The sequence below is a fragment of the Callorhinus ursinus genome, unplaced genomic scaffold (genome assembly GCF_003265705.2).
Source record: "Callorhinus ursinus isolate GAN/ISIS: 27379988/994484 unplaced genomic scaffold, GSC_fseal_2.0 scaffold27, whole genome shotgun sequence".
In the NCBI taxonomy this organism is placed as follows: Eukaryota; Metazoa; Chordata; class Mammalia; order Carnivora; family Otariidae; genus Callorhinus; species Callorhinus ursinus.
This window is the reverse complement of record NW_027397089.1, coordinates 13,576,949-13,586,384: the sequence shown is the minus strand read 5'-3', so window position 1 is coordinate 13,586,384 and position 9,436 is coordinate 13,576,949.

Below are 9,436 nucleotides of genomic sequence, written 5' to 3'. Positions count from 1 at the left end.
TCCGAGCTCATTTGGGGTTGTGGGCAAGATCTAGTTCCGCATTGGCGCATGACTGAGGTTCCCATTTTCTTTCTGGGTATTGGTTGGAGATCACTTTCAGCAACTAGAGGACATGTTCAAATCCTTTTCACATGGCCACATCCATCTTTAAGTCAGGAATGGCATGTCAAATCTTTCTTAGATTTCAGATCTCTGGACCTCCCCTTCTGCTACCAGCTGAAGGAAAAAAGTTCTCTACTTAAAAGGCTTCATGTGATTAAGTTAGGCCCATCTGGATACTCTTCCTACCTTAAAATCAATTTATTAGTAACCTTAATTACATGTGCAAAAACCCTGCTGCCAGGTAACGTTACATGATCATTGGAATAAGCCCAGGGGGTGGAAATCATGAGAGCCATCTTAGAATTCTGCCTATTACACTGGGTGTTCTATTTAAATCACCCTTCCTGGTCATCACCACCTTTTATTGTTTTCAAATTATTTTATAATTCTATAAGTTTTAGAACACTAATAACAATGCAAGTGATACTTATCCATAAAAATACAAATGAAATGTGTCTGCTACGATGCAGCTGATTGTTGCCCCATTTTTGTGTCTGTAAATTCGTTTTATCATTCCCTTTGCAAATATATGTATGGTTCTTTAAACTTTCCTTTGAATTAGTTCTAACGTCTTTCTGGTTCCCTCATTAAATATTTTAAATAAAATATTTGACTTGTGTTCATTTTATATCTGTATGTGTATGATTTTACTTAGAAAAATTGATCCTTTAACAATATTTGTTATAAGTTAGTTACTCTAGTGGTTCATCATTACACAGAAACAAACTTAGATAAGGTCACAAGAAGGTTGGTCTTTAAATAATTGAAAAGTCTCCTAGGAAGGAAGGAGTATAGTTGAGTGGAAAAGGCATTATTATTTCAAGTGCAGTTTTAGGCTAATACCTTATAGAAGATAGGGAAAGATTTGTCACAGTTTCAGCAACTTTATATGTACTTTTTTTGTAAGGGGATAATATTGAGTACGTATATTTAGCAAAAGTAACACAAGAAGGATTGCCGTGAGCTTTCCCTAAATGAAGGAAAACCATGAGTAGGTGGCCTTACTGACTGACAGTCTAGAGACATAGAAATGTTGATCTTAACAAGTCCACATTCCTTAGAACATGAATGGGATCATTCATGAAGCTGTCCCTTTGTTACACTCCATCTTATAATTTACAACTATAAGGATCAGTGGTCAATATTCAATCATTATAGCAAAATTTGTAATTGCATTTGATTTGATAATTATTACATAAACACTGCTATTTGCCATCAGCTTTATCATTAAGCATAGATCTTTCTTGACTTACAATGACGTTATGTCCGCATAAGCCCATCATAAGTTAAAAATATCATTAAATCAAAAATGCATTTAATATTCCTAACCTACTGAACATCATTACTTAGCCTAGCCAACCTGATATGTGCTCAGAACACTTCATCATTGTGAAGAAAGTCCCCCACAAGTTAATAATGCAAATTTATTTTTATCCACTTCAGCATGATGGAATGCTTTATCCTACTGTTGAGCAAAAATCATCTAAGACAAAGCCTATTTTATCATAAAGTGTTGAATATCTTATGTAATTTATTGAATACTGTACTGAATGTGAAAAACAAAGTTCTTGTATGGGTACACAATGGGGGTATCAGTTACCTACCCTTGTGATTATATGGCTGACTGAAAGCTGCAGTTTGCTGCCACGGCCCAGCATCGATAGAGTATTGGACTGCATATTTATCACTAGCCCAGGAAAAGATCAAATTCCAAATTCAGGTACAGTTTTTACTGAATGCAGATCACTTTCGCACCATCATAAAGTAGAAAAATTGTAAGTTGCAGTTTTGTGTTTTTTTTAGAGTTCTTTTCTTTTTAAAAAAATTTATTTATTAGAGAGACAGAGTGAGAGAGAGAGAGAGAGCACAAGCTGGAGGAGGGGCAGAGGGAGAGGGGGAAGCAGGCTCCCCGCTGAGCAGAGAGCCCGATGCGGGGCTCAGTCCAGGAACCCTGGGATCATGACCTGAGCCAAAGGCAGACACTTAACCTACTGAACCACCCAGGTGCCCCATAAGTTTCAGTTTCGTAAGTTGGGGACTGTCTGTAGTATCTAATTCAGAGTACCTTGGAATAAATCAGGTAACAGTATGATTTATACTTTGTACTTTATAAAGCAAATATATCTCATCTTAAACAGGATTTTTCCACAACCTAAGTGTCCATCCATGGAGGAATGGATAGAGAAAACGAGTGTGCACAAACACACACACACACACACACAATTATTATTGTGTGTTATTATTCAGCCATAAAAAATAAGTAAATCTTGCCATTTGCCACAACCCGGATGGACCTTGAGGGCACTATGCTAAATGAAAAAAGTCAGACAAAGAAGGACAAATACCAAATGTTCTCACTTATCTGCAGAATCTGAAAACAAACAAACTCATAAATACAGAGAACAGATTGGTGGTTGCCAGAGGCAGGGTGGGAGTGGGCAAAATGGGTGAACATGGTCAAAAGGTACAAAATTCCTAAGTCATAAGGATGTAGGATACAATGTACAGCATGGCAACTAAAGCTAATAATACTGTACTGTACATTTGACAGTTGCTAAAAGAGTATATCTGAAATGTTCTCAGCGCAAGAAAAATAAATTGTAATGATGTGTGGTAATGGATGCCAACTAGACTTATGCAATGATCATTTTACAATATATACAAATATGAAATTATTATGTTGTATATCTGAAACTTACAGGATGTTCCATGTCAATTATATCTCAAAAGTTTTGTTTTGTTTTTTTTAAAGAATAGGTCTATCAATAGGTCTATCAATTGACTTGACTGGTATATTTTTATGTATCTCTGAAAGAAACCCAGATCTATTACACAATTGATTATACTTAGCAAATGTGATGGGCCCCACATTCTGAATGAAATTTTACACAAACACTTTGATCCATTTGTTTCAGAATCTCACAGATGATGATGAACTGCAATGATAAAACATAGAAAAGTTTTTGTGTTCAAATGCTAATCAGTACCCAAAGCCGGCAGGTTAGTTTGCTAAAAATAATCTTTAATTAAACAGATAATATTGTTATAAATTCTCTTGCTACATAAGAGTGACCTGTAACTGTGGAGGGAAAAGAAAGATGGTTAAATTTGCTTTACCTTGTTTCTAAAACTTTCTATTCTGTTATTAGATGCAGGCAATAATACACCAGATGTTTTCTGGAAAGTATGTTTTAAAAAAACAAATGTCTTAAATTAGAGTCAATGAACAGTAACTTATTCAGTAAGAGTAGCTTAGTTAAAAGCTTTGTGAACGTCAGAAGGAAAGCACAAGGCTATACTTGGACTTCATTCTTACTGAGAAAAAATAATTCACATTGGAAGCATCTTACCATGGCTCACAGTTTTGCATCCATGAGAAAAGAGGAAGAGGCTGATGCTGAAATTAGTACTAAATAAATTTATATTATAGATGTGTGGGAGATTTCCTTCAGCGTGTTGAATAATTAGTCATTTCTAGATTCAGTTAGCAGCAAGTTCACCTTCAACCCCTCTCAGTGTGCTGCTTTTTAATACAGGCATTTGGCCAAGTAAGATCAAGCTGCTGTGTTAAAATCACAAAACATAGAGTACTGCTTTTAGGCCTTACAAATAGAATACTTCTATTTAAGTAAACTGTATAGATGGTGTTTATTTGTACTACTATTTAAAAACCCTTGAGAGAGTCTCACTTTTAAAAGTGACCTGGTGTGATGCAGAAAATATTTATAAATAAGCCCGAGGAACAAATAAAGTGAATAAGCATATTCCAAAAAATCAATGGCAACTTGCTGGAAATTTTTTTTTCAAGTATCTAAAGCTGTGGTAAGATAGAGTTGACATAGAAATATTACACCTTTCCAGCATCATTTTCCAGTGCCTGTGAGCACTGCCTTTGAGTGGGGCTCTCTCTAGGCCACATTGGGCTGTACTTTGAATTTCTTGCTTTGATGCATTCCTGATTTTATTGGTGCTTAAAGGCAAAGTTTGGGTTTTATTTATTTTAAATGCATTAGGGAAATATTTGCAGAATGACTGGATTTATAATAAATGCCTCTAACAAACAGATCCGTTAATAAACCAAGAAAACTGCACCCTTATGGATTCACTTAGAAAATGGATAGAATTGCTCAGTTGATGATTCTTAAACATGAAATATTTTTTGAAGCTGTTAAAAAGCATTAGTGGTTTTTTACACAAGGACAATCAAGTTTAAAATACGTGCCACTGTTCTGTTAGATTTCAACACATGTAACCTTAGAAACGTGTTTAAATAGACATCACCAAATGAAAGCCGGAAAGATATAGGCTGGAGCTTTACAGGGCCAAAATAAACAATTACAAGGGGGAAGAATTCAGTGTATACACATGTGGCCTACATTATGACAGGCAATTGTTGGACCAGGGTTTTCAACTAAATTGATATGAGGACTCAAGTCAGAGAATCTTTCCTTTGGCCAGCCCCGACTTTCTGAGTCCACCCTGGCCTCCAAAGCCATGCTCAAGGTCAGCTTTCTCCATGAGGTCTTTGCAACTAATTAAAATTACCTTGATTTCTTCTCACCAATTAAAAAAAAAAACGGCATCATAAATTTTTCACTCGTCTATGTACTATGTCGTATTCGTTTCAAGGTATGTGCATGTGTGCGTGCCCGCACACACGTGTGTGTTTCTGTGTGTGTATAAATCTTGTCCCCCGTGCGGGAGGTTGCACTTCACCATGTGGGAAGCATGGCCTCGTGCCTTTTTCCTTCCCACGGTGCCTAGTGTAGGACCTATTATTCAGCATGAAATGGTTCCACTGTAAAACTCCAGGCTGCTGCAGCCAAAGGAGTTTTTAATGGGGAACACAGGAAGTATACCGGAATCCATATTTTTGCCTGGTGGGGGATTCATTTTCATCTTGGACCTACGCTGGAATTTATTCTTCCAGCCACAAGCAGTCGAATATACACCCCATCCTTGTAACAGCTCAGAGCTGCCCGAACACAGACAGCAGACAAAGCACTCAGAGAAGACAGAAAGTTGCCTGGCGGCTCAAAGAGAGACAGAAGCCAGTCCCTGTATAATAAATACGAGCAGCGACCAGTTAGCTGACAGCAAGGAGTGAAACAGCCTGCAGATTAAACCTACCTACAGTTTGCGGAGACTCGAGATTGAAATCTGAAAAGCAAGCAAAGATAGAAACTAGGAGTGTTCTACTATTTGTAATAAGGGATTTGATCCGATGAGGTGATAAAGCAGTATCCGAGAGTGAGGAGTGTAAAGAAAATGTGGATAATAAATTGGCAACAGATAAAGAAAATTCATAGTGCTGTACCTGAATAGAGACACTTGGCTAATCTCACTGAGCTAATAACAGAATTGGAAAAAGAATTTCCAAACCCTACTCAGTATTTCTAGTTTGTTATGTATACATATCCTTAAGTGTAGGGAAACTCTAATGCTATTCTTATTTAATACTTTTCTTCCCAGAGCCTTGAGAAAAAGAAATCCTCTAGTCATCATTAATGATAGAAATCTAAACCCAGCCGCTTGCAGGCACGATTCTGGCCCCTGTATGGAATACACCAGGGCAGCATCCTTCATAGAGGATCGCTATAAGAAAACTCATTCTCACCAGGATACAATACCCTAACACTTGGCTGGACAAGTGTATTTGTTTACTAAATACTTGTGAATTTGTTTAACAACCCCAAATACTGTGAATATAGGAATTTCTTCTTTGAGCTCATCTCTAAAGCGAAACAGGATAAAGCTACCCAATAATCTCTACACATTTGAAAGAAAAAGGCAGGGTGATGGTGGGTGCTTAATAACCTTGGAATTAAAAGAGAAAAACAGCTGGCTGTTAATGAGCCTCAGAGGTGACATTTACCTTGGTCAGTTTACCTAGGCTCAGAGTTTGACATCCCAGCCAAAATAATCTCAGTCACCCAGAGATTGTGAATGTCAGGACAGCTAACTTGCATTTTCTAAACTCCCAAGAGGCTGAAAAATGCCAACTTTGTTAATTTACTACGTTACAACTTAGAATTCTTGGTCACAAGTGACAAAACTCCCAATGCCAAGCTCACTTAAACACAAAAGGCAGAACACACAAAACACAAAATAACAAAAACAGTTTGGAGGTTTAGTGGGTTTGATGGTGAGGTTCAAACAGTATCAAAATTATCTGGTTCTCCTAGCTTGAGTTGATTTCTCTCCACATGTTGGATTCATTTGCAGACATGCTCTCTCTTCTTGAGTAAAAACTTAAATCACTGCAGCTTCAGACTTCACATCAAATGCAGGAGGGAGAGCATCTCTCTCCCAACCATCCTGGATCTTGTTGTCATGGTTCACGAGGTCATAAACCTATCTGTGTACCAATCATCAGACCAAAGAGATGGGATGTGCAAATTTATGTTAGCCAGTCCTGAAGCTGAAGGTGAGGTCCGCCCCACCTGATTGTGCAGCCTGAGAGGAAGGATTAGTTATTCCTCAAAGGAAAAGCTATGTATTATTAGAAACTAAGCAGGATGCCTGGGCGTGGGAAGGCCATCATTCCATTATACAATAAAAAATACAGCTGAACTAGACATTCACCTCGGCCCGACTAGCACATTCATTTTTCTCTAAGCAAGTTTAAAATGGGGATACAATTTATCAGATTTTTTTTGGACAAAGAATTTGGTTGAGGGAAGTTCTGTGGTTCAAATATTTTGCGGTGGCAACCTGTTCTTTTCATCTTCACATTGATTATATGTTGCTAAGTGATCTAGACGTTCATTGGTGGGGCCGCATTGCAGCCCTATGTGCCACACCTGTTATATGACGAAATTCTAGCTGGTTCAGCAAACTCAGTTTTACATTCAAGGCAGCCAGTTTCCAGCAGAGATTCATTTTATTTATTTATTTATTTATTTATTTATTTATTTATTTATTTATTTTTAAAGATTTTATTCATTTGAGACACAGAGATACAGAAAGAGAGAGCATGAACAGGGGGAGCAGCAGAGGGAGAGGGGGAAGCAGGCTCCCCGCTGAGCAGGGAGCCCGACGTGGGGCTGGATCTCATGACCCTGGGATCATGACCCGGACGAAGGCAGACGCCCAACCATCTGAGCCACCCAGGCGTCCCAAGCAGAGATTCATTTCAGAACTCTAACACAAAACTCCACTGTTGCTCTGTTAGACTTTAGTGGGTTCTACCGACTGGCACATTGCCCAGAACATGGTACTCCATTATTATTGTTTCTCTTGCATTTTCTTGAAAATGATGTCTATTTACTAAGTGTGTCACCTTAGGCAAATCATTTAATCTCTCTGGATCTCAGATTTATCAGTGGCAAATGAGACTAAATTCCATCCATCCTTTCCATATTCTCTCTGACACTTTCTCACTAAAAGAGGTCATTAAATTGTCTCTTTTATTTTACATATTGCATATATTCACGGTCTACTTTTGCTAAGTTAGCACGTGGTAGCAAATCAACTGCAAATCTTAGTGCCTTGGAAAAGGAGAAGTTTATTCCTTGCCCCTGCTCCGTACCTACTGCAGCTTGGCTCCATACATCATCCTCATCCAAGAGCAAGGCTGGAGGAGCAGTCTCTACCCAGGAAATGTCAGTTGGATGGCAAAGAGAAGGGTACTAGTAGAACCATGTCCTGGGTAGGGCGCTTCTACTCGCGTTCTGTTGACAAAGCAAGTCACAAGACCAGGGAGGTATTAATGTGGTAGGAAATGAGCCAGTCTCAGAAGGGGAAGTAGATGACAAAGGGCTGAAATACATAATTCTATCATAAGAAAGGATGACTTGGAGGAAACAATATAATCTAGCAGGGCACTCACTGCCCAGGTACATTAAAACCTTAAATTATGTCGCCTTATAGTACCTTATGTTGCCTTATGTTTTATGTGAAATAATGAGACACTTAAAAAAATACACTATAGCATTTTATTAGCTACATTTACAATTAAATCCAGTAGAGAAGCTGAGAATATGGGACCGCTCGGAGCAAAAAGAATGTCAAGAAGAATCAAATCTTTTCAATGCAAACTCATTATCAGCTGTGGTTCTTTGCAACTGAGAAGATGTTGGGGTGGTAATGAAACCCGTGGCAAGGAAAAAATAAAATAGGAGCCCTAAGTTTGTGACTTGATCTTTACTCTGCCTTCTGAATACCTTTCAAAATCTGACCTTGGGTGACACAAATGATTATCCCTCAACAAAGTGCTGCAAGATTTTAGTGGATTTAGCACACGTAAAAATTGTATGAAATTGCAGTATTGATGTGGATGTCAGGTTCTCGTTCCCCTGAAGGGTTACTGTGACATCCAAGTCAGTGTAAAGCAACTGCTCTCAAAGTGTGGTCCAGGAGATGGCAGAGTCAGCAGTATCTGGGAATTTGTGAGAAATACAAATTTGGGGGCTCCTGGGTGGCTCAGAAGGTTAAGCGTCTGCCTTCAGCTCAGGTTATGATCCCAGGGTCCTGGGAATCCAGCCCCACATTGGGCTCCCTGCTCAGCGGGGAGCCTGCTTCTCCCTCTCCCTCTACTGCTCCCCCTGTTTGTGCTCTCTCTCTCTGTCAAATAAATAAATAAAATCTTTAAAAAGAATATAAATTTGGGGGCCTGTCTTTGTACCCAGTGAATTAGAAGTCCTGGGGCTGAGATCCTGCCAAGTTGCCCAATTGGTTCTGAAGTTCACTGGAGTTTGGAAACCATTAATCAAGGATATTCTTAAACCTCTAGGACTTCAAACCTGACTAGGTGGTAGCTTAGTTCTTGAGCGGCTAATGGCACATCAACACCTTTCCTTCCATCTAACAGAATCTAGTGCCATTTACAGTCCCCACCTGAAACAACGTAGCCTACACAGCCTGGTGTTCTAAAACTTCAACTAGATCGCTGACATGGATTAGTGTGAGAAATATTTCTATATCACCGCATATTTGCTTTAAAAATATGTTTTAGCTATTTGCCTCAGTATGCCACTTTGACCAATGTTATGTGATCTTGAAATAAAAAACCTTGTCTTATTTTAGGGTCTGCTTTGCCAAAAATATTTATGGCTTTCCCAGCTTTGCCAGGATAGGAAAGCTGCAGGGGTTTGGTTTATAGCAAGCCGGCTTGTGTAGGTCAAGAAGGCCTGTGGAAAAATCTGAACTGTGCCTTTTTCCCAAACCAAATTCAGGCCACGGTCCAAGAAAAGAGAAATAAACACTCAGGTGAAGAATTGTTCATTTCTTCTGGAATATTTAAGAGATCTTTCCTAAGAAGGCTTGATTTAGGATCAGAGAAATAGGATTAAAAATAAAGCATTAATGGGAATTAGTGAGTTTAATATTTGGG